The sequence below is a fragment of the Somniosus microcephalus genome, chromosome 19, assembly GCF_052327205.1.
Source record: "Somniosus microcephalus isolate GS21.2 chromosome 19, FLI_Smic_1.0, whole genome shotgun sequence".
NCBI classification, from domain to species: domain Eukaryota; kingdom Metazoa; phylum Chordata; class Chondrichthyes; order Squaliformes; family Somniosidae; genus Somniosus; species Somniosus microcephalus.
This window is the reverse complement of record NC_141005.1, coordinates 22,811,122-22,828,597: the sequence shown is the minus strand read 5'-3', so window position 1 is coordinate 22,828,597 and position 17,476 is coordinate 22,811,122. Positions and strand designations below refer to the sequence as shown.

At 46.5% G+C, this 17,476-nt stretch overlaps 5 non-coding genes and 2 pseudogenes across 5 annotated transcripts; all 7 read left to right on the top strand.

The window, feature by feature from the left end:
* Positions 1-1,333: 1,333 nt before the first annotated feature.
* On the top strand, positions 1,334-1,452 carry LOC147103710 (5S ribosomal RNA). Its single transcript, XR_015072861.1, has one exon. It is a non-coding gene; the product is annotated as a 5S ribosomal RNA (ribosomal RNA).
* A 2,419-nt stretch (positions 1,453-3,871) lies between these two features.
* Positions 3,872-3,981, top strand: LOC147103709 (5S ribosomal RNA; annotated as a pseudogene).
* A 2,417-nt stretch (positions 3,982-6,398) lies between these two features.
* On the top strand, positions 6,399-6,507 carry LOC147103708 (5S ribosomal RNA; annotated as a pseudogene).
* Positions 6,508-8,932: 2,425 nt separating this feature from the next.
* Positions 8,933-9,051, top strand: LOC147103707 (5S ribosomal RNA). The gene has a single exon (XR_015072822.1). It is a non-coding gene; the product is annotated as a 5S ribosomal RNA (ribosomal RNA).
* A 2,405-nt stretch (positions 9,052-11,456) lies between these two features.
* Positions 11,457-11,575, top strand: LOC147103706 (5S ribosomal RNA). Its single transcript, XR_015072646.1, has one exon. It is a non-coding gene; the product is annotated as a 5S ribosomal RNA (ribosomal RNA).
* Positions 11,576-13,992: 2,417 nt separating this feature from the next.
* LOC147103705 (5S ribosomal RNA) lies at positions 13,993-14,111 on the top strand. Its single transcript, XR_015072645.1, has one exon. It is a non-coding gene; the product is annotated as a 5S ribosomal RNA (ribosomal RNA).
* A 2,423-nt stretch (positions 14,112-16,534) lies between these two features.
* Positions 16,535-16,653, top strand: LOC147103704 (5S ribosomal RNA). The gene has a single exon (XR_015072821.1). It is a non-coding gene; the product is annotated as a 5S ribosomal RNA (ribosomal RNA).
* The last annotated feature ends 823 nt before the right edge of the window (positions 16,654-17,476 follow it).

The window sequence follows — 17,476 nt, the reverse complement described above, 5'->3', positions numbered from 1 at the left end:
AGAACTGCACGCGGCACTCTAGCTGCGGCCTAACTAGTGTTTTATACAGTTGAAGCATAACCTCCCCGCTCTTATATTCTACGCCTCGGCTAATAAAGGCAAGTATCCCGTATGCCTGCTTAACCACTTTATCTACCTGTCCTGCTACCTTCAGGGATCTGTGGACATGCACTCCAAGGTCCCGCTGATCCTCTGCATTTCTCAGTGTCCTACCATTTATTGTGTATTCCAACTGAATTCCATTTGCCACTGTTCTGCCCACTAGACGAGTCCATTGATATCTTCCTGCAGTCTACAGCATTCTGTTTCATTATTAACCACACGGCCAATTTTTGTATCATCTGCAAACTTCTTAATCATACTTCCTACATTCAAATCCAAATCATTGATATATACCAGAAAAAGCAAAGGGCCCAGTACTGAGTCGGTGCAGGCTCGATGGGCCGAAATGACCTCTATCTGCACTGTGGGGTTTCTGTGATTCTGTGAGCCCTGCGGAACCCCACTGGAAACAGCCTTCCGGTCACAAAAACACCCTTCGACCATTACCCTTTGTTTCCTGCCTCTGAGCCAATTTTGGATCCAACTTGCCACTTTGCCTTGGATCCCATGGGCTTTTACTTTCATGACCAATCTGGCATGTGGGACCTTATCAAAAGCCTTGCTAAAATCCATATAGACTACATCAAAGGCACTACCCTCATCGACCCTCCTTGTTACCTCCTCGAAAAATTGAATTGCGTTAGTCAGACACGACCTTCCGTTAAGAAATCCATGCTGACTGTCCCTGATTAATCCGTGTCTTTCTAAATGAAGATTTCTCCTGTCCCTCAGAACTTTTTCCAATAATTTTCCCACCACCGAGGTTAGGCTGACTGGCCTGTAATTATGCGGTCTATCCCTCTCTCCCTTTTGAAAGAACGGTAGCACGTTAGCAGTCCTCCAGTGGTCGGGCACCACACCTGTAGCCAGAGAGGATTGTAAAATGATGGTGAGAGCCTGTGCTATTTGGTGTCTTACTTCTCTTAAGAGTGTGGGATAGATTTGATGCGGGCCTGGGTATTTGTCCAGTTTGAAAGATGCTACAGCCCTTAAGACTTGGTGTTTGAGCATGTTTATTTGATGTAATATTTGAATAGAAGGCAATGAAGGGTTGGGCTTGTAGTTTGTTTGTGTGGGAGGCAGAGCAGCAAGAAGAGGTGGAGGGGGGGTGGGGGGTTGCGGGAGGAGTAAAATTTGCAAATGTAAATTGAGTGTTGAATACTTGTATGAATGCGTAGAAGAGAAAAAAATGGGCGACAGCTTTAAGTAAAGAGAAAGCCAGCTAGCATATGCCTACGGCCATACTAGTCTGAATGCGCCTGATCTCGTCTGATCTCGGAAGCTAAGCAGAGTCAGGCCTGGTTAGTACTTGGATGGGAGACTGCCTGGGAATACCAGGTGCAGTAGGCTTTTGCTGCCACCACAGGCTGCTCAACGTTTTGCGCGCACACACTGCTCTTAATCAATCAACATCCTTTTTGCTGCTCTCTCTCTCTCTCTCTCTCTCTCTCTCTCGCTTTCCTTTGACCATTTCTTCGCTGCACATTCTCCTGCTGCTACACAAATGCAAGGGGCTCCAGACACAGGGCCGAAATAAGCAGAAGAAGAAAATAAGATAGCCAAAATACACACACTGGCGGAGGGCCACCAGGACACAGCAGCAGAGAGGAGAGACAAGGTGCATAGAAAACTCGGAGGGACAAACAGCAACAGAACAAAGAAGAATGTAGAAAGAGCAGCAGTTAAATTCAGGAAAAAAGCAAAGCCAACTAGCATGCTGTTGAAATGCATGTGTGTTAATGCGAGGAGCGTTACAAATAAGATTGACGAGTTGCAGGCGCAAGTTGCCACATGGGGTTATGCAATAGTAGCCATAACGGAGACCTGGCTTCAAAATGGGCGGAATTGGAAACTAAACAATCCTGGCTACAATGTAATAACATTTGTAGAAGTCGTGTGGGCAGATGTCACATGATCAGGCAGAATCATAGAAATTTACAGCACAGAAGGAGGCCATTCGGCCCATCTTGTCCGTGCCAGCCGACAAAGAGCAATCCACCCAAATCCCACTTTACAGCACTTGGTCCGTAGCCTTGTAGGTTACGGCAGTTCAAGTGCATATCCAAGTACTTTTTAAACGTGATGAGGGTTTCTGCCTCTACCACCCTTTCAGGCAGTGCATTCCAGACCCCCACCATTCACTGGGTGAAAAAATGTCTCCTCAAATTCCCTGTAAACCTCCTACCAATTACTTGAAATCTATTATTGACCCTTCTGCTAAGGGAAATAGGTCCTTCCTATCCACTCTATCTCGGCCCCTCATAATTTTACACACCTCAATTAGGTCTCGCCTCAGCCTCCTGTGTTCCAAAGAAAACAACCCCAGCCTATCCAATCTTTCCTCATAACTAAAATTCCCCAGCCCAGGCAACATCCTCGGAAATCTCCTCTGCACCTTCTCTAGTGCAATCGCATCCTTCTTGTAATGTGGTGACCAGAACTGCACGCGGCACTCTAGCTGCGGCCTAACTAGTGTTTTATACAGTTGAAGCATAACCTCCCCGCTCTTATATTCTACGCCTCGGCTAATAAAGGCAAGTATCCCGTATGCCTGCTTAACCACTTTATCTACCTGTCCTGCTACCTTCAGGGATCTGTGGACATGCACTCCAAGGTCCCGCTGATCCTCTGCATTTCTCAGTGTCCTACCATTTATTGTGTATTCCAACTGAATTCCATTTGCCACTGTTCTGCCCACTAGACGAGTCCATTGATATCTTCCTGCAGTCTACAGCATTCTGTTTCATTATTAACCACACGGCCAATTTTTGTATCATCTGCAAACTTCTTAATCATACTTCCTACATTCAAATCCAAATCATTGATATATACCAGAAAAAGCAAAGGGCCCAGTACTGAGTCGCTGCAGGCTCGATGGGCCGAAATGGCCTCTATCTGCACTGTGGGGTTTCTGTGATTCTGTGAGCCCTGCGGAACCCCACTGGAAACAGCCTTCCGGTCACAAAAACACCCTTCGACCATTACCCTTTGTTTCCTGCCTCTGAGCCAATTTTGGATCCAACTTGCCACTTTGCCTTGGATCCCATGGGCTTTTACTTTCGTGACCAATCTGGCATGCGGGACCTTATCAAAAGCCTTGCTAAAATCCATATAGACTACATCAAAGGCACTACCCTCATCGACCCTCCTTGTTACCTCCTCGAAAAATTGAATTGCGTTAGTCAGACACGACCTTCCGTTAAGAAATCCATGCTGACTGTCCCTGATTAATCCGTGTCTTTCTAAATGAAGATTTCTCCTGTCCCTCAGAACTTTTTCCAATAATTTTCCCACCACCGAGGTTAGGCTGACTGGCCTGTAATTATGCGGTCTATCCCTCTCTCCCTTTTGAAAGAACGGTAGCACGTTAGCAGTCCTCCAGTGGTCGGGCACCACACCTGTAGCCAGAGAGGATTGTAAAATGATGGTGAGAGCCTGTGCTATTTGGTGTCTTACTTCTCTTAAGAGTGTGGGATAGATTTGATGCGGGCCTGGGTATTTGTCCAGTTTGAAAGATGCTACAGCCCTTAAGACTTGGTGTTTGAGCATGTTTATTTGATGTAATATTTGAATAGAAGGCAATGAAGGGTTGGGCTTGTAGTTTGTTTGTGTGGGAGGCAGAGCAGCAAGAAGAGGTGGAGGGGGGGTGGGGGGTTGCGGGAGGAGTAAAATTTGTAAATGTAAATTGAGTGTTGAATACTTGTATGAATGCGTAGAAGAGAAAAAAATGGGCGACAGCTTTAAGTAAAGAGAAAGCCAGCTAGCATATGCCTACGGCCATACTAGTCTGAATGCGCCTGATCTCTGGAAGCTAAGCAGAGTCAGGCCTGGTTAGTACTTGGATGGGAGACTGCCTGGGAATACCAGGTGCAGTAGGCTTTTGCTGCCGCCACAGGCTGCTCGACGTTTTGCACACACACGCGCACACACTGCTCTTAATCAATCAACATCCTTTTTGCTGCTCTCTCTCTCTCTCTCTCTCGCTTTCCTTTGACCATTTCTTCGCTGCACATTCTCCTGCTGCTACACAAATGCAAGGGGCTCCAGACACAGGGCCGAAATAAGCAGAAGAAGAAAATAAGATAGCCAAAATACACACACTGGCGGAGGGCCACCAGGACACAGCAGCAGAGAGGAGAGACAAGGTGCATAGAAAACTCGGAGGGACAAACAGCAACAGAACAAAGAAGAATGTAGAAAGAGCAGCAGTTAAATTCAGGAAAAAAGCAAAGCCAACTAGCATGCTGTTGAAATGCATGTGTGTTAATGCGAGGAGCGTTACAAATAAGATTGACGAGTTGCAGGCGCAAGTTGCCACATGGGGTTATGCAATAGTAGCCATAACGGAGACCTGGCTTCAAAATGGGCGGAATTGGAAACTAAACAATCCTGGCTACAATGTAATAACATTTGTAGAAGTCGTGTGGGCAGATGTCACATGATCAGGCAGAATCATAGAAATTTACAGCACAGAAGGAGGCCATTCGGCCCATCTTGTCCGTGCCAGCCGACAAAGAGCAATCCACCCAAATCCCACTTTACAGCACTTGGTCCGTAGCCTTGTAGGTTACGGCAGTTCAAGTGCATATCCAAGTACTTTTTAAACGTGATGAGGGTTTCTGCCTCTACCACCCTTTCAGGCAGTGCATTCCAGACCCCCACCATTCACTGGGTGAAAAAATGTCTCCTCAAATTCCCTGTAAACCTCCTACCAATTACTTGAAATCTATTATTGACCCTTCTGCTAAGGGAAATAGGTCCTTCCTATCCACTCTATCTCGGCCCCTCATAATTTTACACACCTCAATTAGGTCTCGCCTCAGCCTCCTGTGTTCCAAAGAAAACAACCCCAGCCTATCCAATCTTTCCTCATAACTAAAATTCCCCAGCCCAGGCAACATCCTCGGAAATCTCCTCTGCACCTTCTCTAGTGCAATCGCATCCTTCTTGTAATGTGGTGACCAGAACTGCACGCGGCACTCTAGCTGCGGCCTAACTAGTGTTTTATACAGTTGAAGCATAACCTCCCCGCTCTTATATTCTACGCCTCGGCTAATAAAGGCAAGTATCCCGTATGCCTGCTTAACCACTTTATCTACCTGTCCTGCTACCTTCAGGGATCTGTGGACATGCACTCCAAGGTCCCGCTGATCCTCTGCATTTCTCAGTGTCCTACCATTTATTGTGTATTCCAACTGAATTCCATTTGCCACTGTTCTGCCCACTAGACGAGTCCATTGATATCTTCCTGCAGTCTACAGCATTCTGTTTCATTATTAACCACACGGCCAATTTTTGTATCATCTGCAAACTTCTTAATCATACTTCCTACATTCAAATCCAAATCATTGATATATACCAGAAAAAGCAAAGGGCCCAGTACTGAGTCGCTGCAGGCTCGATGGGCCGAAATGGCCTCTATCTGCACTGTGGGGTTTCTGTGATTCTGTGAGCCCTGCGGAACCCCACTGGAAACAGCCTTCCGGTCACAAAAACACCCTTCGACCATTACCCTTTGTTTCCTGCCTCTGAGCCAATTTTGGATCCAACTTGCCACTTTGCCTTGGATCCCATGGGCTTTTACTTTCATGACCAATCTGGCATGTGGGACCTTATCAAAAGCCTTGCTAAAATCCATATAGACTACATCAAAGGCACTACCCTCATCGACCCTCCTTGTTACCTCCTCGAAAAATTGAATTGCGTTAGTCAGACACGACCTTCCGTTAAGAAATCCATGCTGACTGTCCCTGATTAATCCGTGTCTTTCTAAATGAAGATTTCTCCTGTCCCTCAGAACTTTTTCCAATAATTTTCCCACCACCGAGGTTAGGCTGACTGGCCTGTAATTATGCGGTCTATCCCTCTCTCCCTTTTGAAAGAACGGTAGCACGTTAGCAGTCCTCCAGTGGTCGGGCACCACACCTGTAGCCAGAGAGGATTGTAAAATGATGGTGAGAGCCTGTGCTATTTGGTGTCTTACTTCTCTTAAGAGTGTGGGATAGATTTGATGCGGGCCTGGGTATTTGTCCAGTTTGAAAGATGCTACAGCCCTTAAGACTTGGTGTTTGAGCATGTTTATTTGATGTAATATTTGAATAGAAGGCAATGAAGGGTTGGGCTTGTAGTTTGTTTGTGTGGGAGGCAGAGCAGCAAGAAGAGGTGGAGGGGGGGTGGGGGGTTGCGGGAGGAGTAAAATTTGTAAATGTAAATTGAGTGTTGAATACTTGTATGAATGCGTAGAAGAGAAAAAAATGGGCGACAGCTTTAAGTAAAGAGAAAGCCAGCTAGCATATGCCTACGGCCATACTAGTCTGAATGCGTCTGATCTCGGAAGCTAAGTAGAGTCAGGCCTGGTTAGTACTTGGATGGGAGACTGCCTGGGAATACCAGGTGCAGTAGGCTTTTGCTGCCGCCACAGGCTGCTCAACGTTTTGCACACACACGCGCACACACTGCTCTTAATCAATCAACATCCTTTTTGCTGCTCTCTCTCTCTCTCTCTCTCTCTCTCTCGCTTTCCTTTGACCATTTCTTCGCTGCACATTCTCCTGCTGCTACACAAATGCAAGGGGCTCCAGACACAGGGCCGAAATAAGCAGAAGAAGAAAATAAGATAGCCAAAATACACACACTGGCGGAGGGCCACCAGGACACAGCAGCAGAGAGGAGAGACAAGGTGCATAGAAAACTCGGAGGGACAAACAGCAACAGAACAAAGAAGAATGTAGAAAGAGCAGCAGTTAAATTCAGGAAAAAAGCAAAGCCAACTAGCATGCTGTTGAAATGCATGTGTGTTAATGCGAGGAGCGTTACAAATAAGATTGACGAGTTGCAGGCGCAAGTTGCCACATGGGGTTATGCAATAGTAGCCATAACGGAGACCTGGCTTCAAAATGGGCGGAATTGGAAACTAAACAATCCTGGCTACAATGTAATAACATTTGTAGAAGTCGTGTGGGCAGATGTCACATGATCAGGCAGAATCATAGAAATTTACAGCACAGAAGGAGGCCATTCGGCCCATCTTGTCCGTGCCAGCCGACAAAGAGCAATCCACCCAAATCCCACTTTACAGCACTTGGTCCGTAGCCTTGTAGGTTACGGCAGTTCAAGTGCATATCCAAGTACTTTTTAAACGTGATGAGGGTTTCTGCCTCTACCACCCTTTCAGGCAGTGCATTCCAGACCCCCACCATTCACTGGGTGAAAAAATGTCTCCTCAAATTCCCTGTAAACCTCCTACCAATTACTTGAAATCTATTATTGACCCTTCTGCTAAGGGAAATAGGTCCTTCCTATCCACTCTATCTCGGCCCCTCATAATTTTACACACCTCAATTAGGTCTCGCCTCAGCCTCCTGTGTTCCAAAGAAAACAACCCCAGCCTATCCAATCTTTCCTCATAACTAAAATTCCCCAGCCCAGGCAACATCCTCGGAAATCTCCTCTGCACCTTCTCTAGTGCAATCGCATCCTTCTTGTAATGTGGTGACCAGAACTGCACGCGGCACTCTAGCTGCGGCCTAACTAGTGTTTTATACAGTTGAAGCATAACCTCCCCGCTCTTATATTCTACGCCTCGGCTAATAAAGGCAAGTATCCCGTATGCCTGCTTAACCACTTTATCTACCTGTCCTGCTACCTTCAGGGATCTGTGGACATGCACTCCAAGGTCCCGCTGATCCTCTGCATTTCTCAGTGTCCTACCATTTATTGTGTATTCCAACTGAATTCCATTTGCCACTGTTCTGCCCACTAGACGAGTCCATTGATATCTTCCTGCAGTCTACAGCATTCTGTTTCATTATTAACCACACGGCCAATTTTTGTATCATCTGCAAACTTCTTAATCATACTTCCTACATTCAAATCCAAATCATTGATATATACCAGAAAAAGCAAAGGGCCCAGTACTGAGTCGGTGCAGGCTCGATGGGCCGAAATGGCCTCTATCTGCACTGTGGGGTTTCTGTGATTCTGTGAGCCCTGCGGAACCCCACTGGAAACAGCCTTCCGGTCACAAAAACACCCTTCGACCATTACCCTTTGTTTCCTGCCTCTGAGCCAATTTTGGATCCAACTTGCCACTTTGCCTTGGATCCCATGGGCTTTTACTTTCGTGACCAATCTGGCATGTGGGACCTTATCAAAAGCCTTGCTAAAATCCATATAGACTACATCAAAGGCACTACCCTCATCGACCCTCCTTGTTACCTCCTCGAAAAATTGAATTGCGTTAGTCAGACACGACCTTCCGTTAAGAAATCCATGCTGACTGTCCCTGATTAATCCGTGTCTTTCTAAATGAAGATTTCTCCTGTCCCTCAGAACTTTTTCCAATAATTTTCACACCACCGAGGTTAGGCTGACTGGCCTGTAATTATGCGGTCTATCCCTCTCTCCCTTTTGAAAGAACGGTAGCACGTTAGCAGTCCTCCAGTGGTCGGGCACCACACCTGTAGCCAGAGAGGATTGTAAAATGATGGTGAGAGCCTGTGCTATTTGGTGTCTTACTTCTCTTAAGAGTGTGGGATAGATTTGATGCGGGCCTGGGTATTTGTCCAGTTTGAAAGATGCTACAGCCCTTAAGACTTGGTGTTTGAGCATGTTTATTTGATGTAATATTTGAATAGAAGGCAATGAAGGGTTGGGCTTGTAGTTTGTTTGTGTGGGAGGCAGAGCAGCAAGAAGAGGTGGAGGGGGGGTGGGGGGTTGCGGGAGGAGTAAAATTTGTAAATGTAAATTGAGTGTTGAATACTTGTATGAATGCGTAGAAGAGAAAAAAATGGGCGACAGCTTTAAGTAAAGAGAAAGCCAGCTAGCATATGCCTACGGCCATACTCGTCTGAATGCGCCCGATCTCGTCTGATCTCGGAAGCTAAGCAGAGTCAGGCCTGGTTAGTACTTGGATGGGAGACTGCCTGGGAATACCAGGTGCAGTAGGCTTTTGCTGCCACCACAGGCTGCTCAACGTTTTGCGCGCACACACTGCTCTTAATCAATCAACATCCTTTTTGCTGCTCTCTCTCTCTCTCTCGCTTTCCTTTGACCATTTCTTCGCTGCACATTCTCCTGCTGCTACACAAATGCAAGGGGCTCCAGACACAGGGCCGAAATAAGCAGAAGAAGAAAATAAGATAGCCAAAATACACACACTGGCGGAGGGCCACCAGGACACAGCAGCAGAGAGGAGAGACAAGGTGCATAGAAAACTCGGAGGGACAAACAGCAACAGAACAAAGAAGAATGTAGAAAGAGCAGCAGTTAAATTCAGGAAAAAAGCAAAGCCAACTAGCATGCTGTTGAAATGCATGTGTGTTAATGCGAGGAGTGTTACAAATAAGATTGACGAGTTGCAGGCGCAAGTTGCCACATGGGGTTATGCAATAGTAGCCATAACGGAGACCTGGCTTCAAAATGGGCGGAATTGGAAACTAAACAATCCTGGCTACAATGTAATAACATTTGTCGAAGTCGTGTGGGCAGATGTCACATGATCAGGCAGAATCATAGAAATTTACAGCACAGAAGGAGGCCATTCGGCCCATCTTGTCCGTGCCAGCCGACAAAGAGCAATCCACCCAAATCCCACTTTACAGCACTTGGTCCGTAGCCTTGTAGGTTACGGCAGTTCAAGTGCATATCCAAGTACTTTTTAAACGTGATGAGGGTTTCTGCCTCTACCACCCTTTCAGGCAGTGCATTCCAGACCCCCACCATTCACTGGGTGAAAAAATGTCTCCTCAAATTCCCTGTAAACCTCCTACCAATTACTTGAAATCTATTATTGACCCTTCTGCTAAGGGAAATAGGTCCTTCCTATCCACTCTATCTCGGCCCCTCATAATTTTACACACCTCAATTAGGTCTCGCCTCAGCCTCCTGTGTTCCAAAGAAAACAACCCCAGCCTATCCAATCTTTCCTCATAACTAAAATTCCCCAGCCCAGGCAACATCCTCGGAAATCTCCTCTGCACCTTCTCTAGTGCAATCGCATCCTTCTTGTAATGTGGTGACCAGAACTGCACGCGGCACTCTAGCTGCGGCCTAACTAGTGTTTTATACAGTTGAAGCATAACCTCCCCGCTCTTATATTCTACGCCTCGGCTAATAAAGGCAAGTATCCCGTATGCCTGCTTAACCACTTTATCTACCTGTCCTGCTACCTTCAGGGATCTGTGGACATGCACTCCAAGGTCCCGCTGATCCTCTGCATTTCTCAGTGTCCTACCATTTATTGTGTATTCCAACTGAATTCCATTTGCCACTGTTCTGCCCACTAGACGAGTCCATTGATATCTTCCTGCAGTCTACAGCATTCTGTTTCATTATTAACCACACGGCCAATTTTTGTATCATCTGCAAACTTCTTAATCATACTTCCTACATTCAAATCCAAATCATTGATATATACCAGAAAAAGCAAAGGGCCCAGTACTGAGTCGGTGCAGGCTCGATGGGCCGAAATGGCCTCTATCTGCACTGTGGGGTTTCTGTGATTCTGTGAGCCCTGCGGAACCCCACTGGAAACAGCCTTCCGGTCACAAAAACACCCTTCGACCATTACCCTTTGTTTCCTGCCTCTGAGCCAATTTTGGATCCAACTTGCCACTTTGCCTTGGATCCCATGGGCTTTTACTTTCGTGACCAATCTGGCATGTGGGACCTTATCAAAAGCCTTGCTAAAATCCATATAGACTACATCAAAGGCACTACCCTCATCGACCCTCCTTGTTACCTCCTCGAAAAATTGAATTGCGTTAGTCAGACACGACCTTCCGTTAAGAAATCCATGCTGACTGTCCCTGATTAATCCGTGTCTTTCTAAATGAAGATTTCTCCTGTCCCTCAGAACTTTTTCCAATAATTTTCCCACCACCGAGGTTAGGCTGACTGGCCTGTAATTATGCGGTCTATCCCTCTCTCCCTTTTGAAAGAACGGTAGCACGTTAGCAGTCCTCCAGTGGTCGGGCACCACACCTGTAGCCAGAGAGGATTGTAAAATGATGGTGAGAGCCTGTGCTATTTGGTGTCTTACTTCTCTTAAGAGTGTGGGATAGATTTGATGCGGGCCTGGGTATTTGTCCAGTTTGAAAGATGCTACAGCCCTTAAGACTTGGTGTTTGAGCATGTTTATTTGATGTAATATTTGAATAGAAGGCAATGAAGGGTTGGGCTTGTAGTTTGTTTGTGTGGGAGGCAGAGCAGCAAGAAGAGGTGGAGGGGGGGTGGGGGGTTGCGGGAGGAGTAAAATTTGTAAATGTAAATTGAGTGTTGAATACTTGTATGAATGCGTAGAAGAGAAAAAAATGGGCGACAGCTTTAAGTAAAGAGAAAGCCAGCTAGCATATGCCTACGGCCATACTAGTCTGAATGCGCCCGATCTCGTCTGATCTCGGAAGCTAAGCAGAGTCAGGCCTGGTTAGTACTTGGATGGGAGACTGCCTGGGAATACCAGGTGCAGTAGGCTTTTGCTGCCACCACAGGCTGCTCAACGTTTTGCGCGCACACACTGCTCTTAATCAATCAACATCCTTTTTGCTGCTCTCTCTCTCTCTCTCTCTCTCTCTCTCGCTTTCCTTTGACCATTTCTTCGCTGCACATTCTCCTGCTGCTACACAAATGCAAGGGGCTCCAGACACAGGGCCGAAATAAGCAGAAGAAGAAAATAAGATAGCCAAAATACACACACTGGCGGAGGGCCACCAGGACACAGCAGCAGAGAGGAGAGACAAGGTGCATAGAAAACTCGGAGGGACAAACAGCAACAGAACAAAGAAGAATGTAGAAAGAGCAGCAGTTAAATTCAGGAAAAAAGCAAAGCCAACTAGCATGCTGTTGAAATGCATGTGTGTTAATGCGAGGAGCGTTACAAATAAGATTGACGAGTTGCAGGCGCAAGTTGCCACATGGGGTTATGCAATAGTAGCCATAACGGAGACCTGGCTTCAAAATGGGCGGAATTGGAAACTAAACAATCCTGGCTACAATGTAATAACATTTGTAGAAGTCGTGTGGGCAGATGTCACATGATCAGGCAGAATCATAGAAATTTACAGCACAGAAGGAGGCCATTCGGCCCATCTTGTCCGTGCCAGCCGACAAAGAGCAATCCACCCAAATCCCACTTTACAGCACTTGGTCCGTAGCCTTGTAGGTTACGGCAGTTCAAGTGCATATCCAAGTACTTTTTAAACGTGATGAGGGTTTCTGCCTCTACCACCCTTTCAGGCAGTGCATTCCAGACCCCCACCATTCACTGGGTGAAAAAATGTCTCCTCAAATTCCCTGTAAACCTCCTACCAATTACTTGAAATCTATTATTGACCCTTCTGCTAAGGGAAATAGGTCCTTCCTATCCACTCTATCTCGGCCCCTCATAATTTTACACACCTCAATTAGGTCTCGCCTCAGCCTCCTGTGTTCCAAAGAAAACAACCCCAGCCTATCCAATCTTTCCTCATAACTAAAATTCCCCAGCCCAGGCAACATCCTCGGAAATCTCCTCTGCACCTTCTCTAGTGCAATCGCATCCTTCTTGTAATGTGGTGACCAGAACTGCACGCGGCACTCTAGCTGCGGCCTAACTAGTGTTTTATACAGTTGAAGCATAACCTCCCCGCTCTTATATTCTACGCCTCGGCTAATAAAGGCAAGTATCCCGTATGCCTGCTTAACCACTTTATCTACCTGTCCTGCTACCTTCAGGGATCTGTGGACATGCACTCCAAGGTCCCGCTGATCCTCTGCATTTCTCAGTGTCCTACCATTTATTGTGTATTCCAACTGAATTCCATTTGCCACTGTTCTGCCCACTAGACGAGTCCATTGATATCTTCCTGCAGTCTACAGCATTCTGTTTCATTATTAACCACACGGCCAATTTTTGTATCATCTGCAAACTTCTTAATCATACTTCCTACATTCAAATCCAAATCATTGATATATACCAGAAAAAGCAAAGGGCCCAGTACTGAGTCGGTGCAGGCTCGATGGGCCGAAATGGCCTCTATCTGCACTGTGGGGTTTCTGTGATTCTGTGAGCCCTGCGGAACCCCACTGGAAACAGCCTTCCGGTCACAAAAACACCCTTCGACCATTACCCTTTGTTTCCTGCCTCTGAGCCAATTTTGGATCCAACTTGCCACTTTGCCTTGGATCCCATGGGCTTTTACTTTCGTGACCAATCTGGCATGTGGGACCTTATCAAAAGCCTTGCTAAAATCCATATAGACTACATCAAAGGCACTACCCTCATCGACCCTCCTTGTTACCTCCTCGAAAAATTGAATTGCGTTAGTCAGACACGACCTTCCGTTAAGAAATCCATGCTGACTGTCCCTGATTAATCCGTGTCTTTCTAAATGAAGATTTCTCCTGTCCCTCAGAACTTTTTCCAATAATTTTCCCACCACCGAGGTTAGGCTGACTGGCCTGTAATTATGCGGTCTATCCCTCTCTCCCTTTTGAAAGAACGGTAGCACGTTAGCAGTCCTCCAGTGGTCGGGCACCACACCTGTAGCCAGAGAGGATTGTAAAATGATGGTGAGAGCCTGTGCTATTTGGTGTCTTACTTCTCTTAAGAGTGTGGGATAGATTTGATGCGGGCCTGGGTATTTGTCCAGTTTGAAAGATGCTACAGCCCTTAAGACTTGGTGTTTGAGCATGTTTATTTGATGTAATATTTGAATAGAAGGCAATGAAGGGTTGGGCTTGTAGTTTGTTTGTGTGGGAGGCAGAGCAGCAAGAAGAGGTGGAGGGGGGGTGGGGGGTTGCGGGAGGAGTAAAATTTGTAAATGTAAATTGAGTGTTGAATACTTGTATGAATGCGTAGAAGAGAAAAAAATGGGCGACAGCTTTAAGTAAAGAGAAAGCCAGCTAGCATATGCCTACGGCCATACTAGTCTGAATGCGCCCGATCTCGTCTGATCTCGGAAGCTAAGCAGAGTCAGGCCTGGTTAGTACTTGGATGGGAGACTGCCTGGGAATACCAGGTGCAGTAGGCTTTTGCTGCCGCCACAGGCTGCTCGACGTTTTGCACACACACGCGCACACACTGCTCTTAATCAATCAACATCCTTTTTGCTGCTCTCTCTCTCTCTCTCTCTCTCTCTCGCTTTCCTTTGACCATTTCTTCGCTGCACATTCTCCTGCTGCTACACAAATGCAAGGGGCTCCAGACACAGGGCCGAAATAAGCAGAAGAAGAAAATAAGATAGCCAAAATACACACACTGGCGGAGGGCCACCAGGACACAGCAGCAGAGAGGAGAGACAAGGTGCATAGAAAACTCGGAGGGACAAACAGCAACAGAACAAAGAAGAATGTAGAAAGAGCAGCAGTTAAATTCAGGAAAAAAGCAAAGCCAACTAGCATGCTGTTGAAATGCATGTGTGTTAATGCGAGGAGCGTTACAAATAAGATTGACGAGTTGCAGGCGCAAGTTGCCACATGGGGTTATGCAATAGTAGCCATAACGGAGACCTGGCTTCAAAATGGGCGGAATTGGAAACTAAACAATCCTGGCTACAATGTAATAACATTTGTAGAAGTCGTGTGGGCAGATGTCACATGATCAGGCAGAATCATAGAAATTTACAGCACAGAAGGAGGCCATTCGGCCCATCTTGTCCGTGCCAGCCGACAAAGAGCAATCCACCCAAATCCCACTTTACAGCACTTGGTCCGTAGCCTTGTAGGTTACGGCAGTTCAAGTGCATATCCAAGTACTTTTTAAACGTGATGAGGGTTTCTGCCTCTACCACCCTTTCAGGCAGTGCATTCCAGACCCCCACCATTCACTGGGTGAAAAAATGTCTCCTCAAATTCCCTGTAAACCTCCTACCAATTACTTGAAATCTATTATTGACCCTTCTGCTAAGGGAAATAGGTCCTTCCTATCCACTCTATCTCGGCCCCTCATAATTTTACACACCTCAATTAGGTCTCGCCTCAGCCTCCTGTGTTCCAAAGAAAACAACCCCAGCCTATCCAATCTTTCCTCATAACTAAAATTCCCCAGCCCAGGCAACATCCTCGGAAATCTCCTCTGCACCTTCTCTAGTGCAATCGCATCCTTCTTGTAATGTGGTGACCAGAACTGCACGCGGCACTCTAGCTGCGGCCTAACTAGTGTTTTATACAGTTGAAGCATAACCTCCCCGCTCTTATATTCTACGCCTCGGCTAATAAAGGCAAGTATCCCGTATGCCTGCTTAACCACTTTATCTACCTGTCCTGCTACCTTCAGGGATCTGTGGACATGCACTCCAAGGTCCCGCTGATCCTCTGCATTTCTCAGTGTCCTACCATTTATTGTGTATTCCAACTGAATTCCATTTGCCACTGTTCTGCCCACTAGACGAGTCCATTGATATCTTCCTGCAGTCTACAGCATTCTGTTTCATTATTAACCACACGGCCAATTTTTGTATCATCTGCAAACTTCTTAATCATACTTCCTACATTCAAATCCAAATCATTGATATATACCAGAAAAAGCAAAGGGCCCAGTACTGAGTCGGTGCAGGCTCGATGGGCCGAAATGGCCTCTATCTGCACTGTGGGGTTTCTGTGATTCTGTGAGCCCTGCGGAACCCCACTGGAAACAGCCTTCCGGTCACAAAAACACCCTTCGACCATTACCCTTTGTTTCCTGCCTCTGAGCCAATTTTGGATCCAACTTGCCACTTTGCCTTGGATCCCATGGGCTTTTACTTTCGTGACCAATCTGGCATGTGGGACCTTATCAAAAGCCTTGCTAAAATCCATATAGACTACATCAAAGGCACTACCCTCATCGACCCTCCTTGTTACCTCCTCGAAAAATTGAATTGCGTTAGTCAGACACGACCTTCCGTTAAGAAATCCATGCTGACTGTCCCTGATTAATCCGTGTCTTTCTAAATGAAGATTTCTCCTGTCCCTCAGAACTTTTTCCAATAATTTTCACACCACCGAGGTTAGGCTGACTGGCCTGTAATTATGCGGTCTATCCCTCTCTCCCTTTTGAAAGAACGGTAGCACGTTAGCAGTCCTCCAGTGGTCGGGCACCACACCTGTAGCCAGAGAGGATTGTAAAATGATGGTGAGAGCCTGTGCTATTTGGTGTCTTACTTCTCTTAAGAGTGTGGGATAGATTTGATGCGGGCCTGGGTATTTGTCCAGTTTGAAAGATGCTACAGCCCTTAAGACTTGGTGTTTGAGCATGTTTATTTGATGTAATATTTGAATAGAAGGCAATGAAGGGTTGGGCTTGTAGTTTGTTTGTGTGGGAGGCAGAGCAGCAAGAAGAGGTGGAGGGGGGGTGGGGGGTTGCGGGAGGAGTAAAATTTGTAAATGTAAATTGAGTGTTGAATACTTGTATGAATGCGTAGAAGAGAAAAAAATGGGCGACAGCTTTAAGTAAAGAGAAAGCCAGCTAGCATATGCCTACGGCCATACTCGTCTGAATGCGCCCGATCTCGTCTGATCTCGGAAGCTAAGCAGAGTCAGGCCTGGTTAGTACTTGGATGGGAGACTGCCTGGGAATACCAGGTGCAGTAGGCTTTTGCTGCCACCACAGGCTGCTCAACGTTTTGCGCGCACACACTGCTCTTAATCAATCAACATCCTTTTTGCTGCTCTCTCTCTCTCTCTCGCTTTCCTTTGACCATTTCTTCGCTGCACATTCTCCTGCTGCTACACAAATGCAAGGGGCTCCAGACACAGGGCCGAAATAAGCAGAAGAAGAAAATAAGATAGCCAAAATACACACACTGGCGGAGGGCCACCAGGACACAGCAGCAGAGAGGAGAGACAAGGTGCATAGAAAACTCGGAGGGACAAACAGCAACAGAACAAAGAAGAATGTAGAAAGAGCAGCAGTTAAATTCAGGAAAAAAGCAAAGCCAACTAGCATGCTGTTGAAATGCATGTGTGTTAATGCGAGGAGCGTTACAAATAAGATTGACGAGTTGCAGGCGCAAGTTGCCACATGGGGTTATGCAATAGTAGCCATAACGGAGACCTGGCTTCAAAATGGGCGGAATTGGAAACTAAACAATCCTGGCTACAATGTAATAACATTTGTCGAAGTCGTGTGGGCAGATGTCACATGATCAGGCAGAATCATAGAAATTTACAGCACAGAAGGAGGCCATTCGGCCCATCTTGTCCGTGCCAGCCGACAAAGAGCAATCCACCCAAATCCCACTTTACAGCACTTGGTCCGTAGCCTTGTAGGTTACGGCAGTTCAAGTGCATATCCAAGTACTTTTTAAACGTGATGAGGGTTTCTGCCTCTACCACCCTTTCAGGCAGTGCATTCCAGACCCCCACCATTCACTGGGTGAAAAAATGTCTCCTCAAATTCCCTGTAAACCTCCTACCA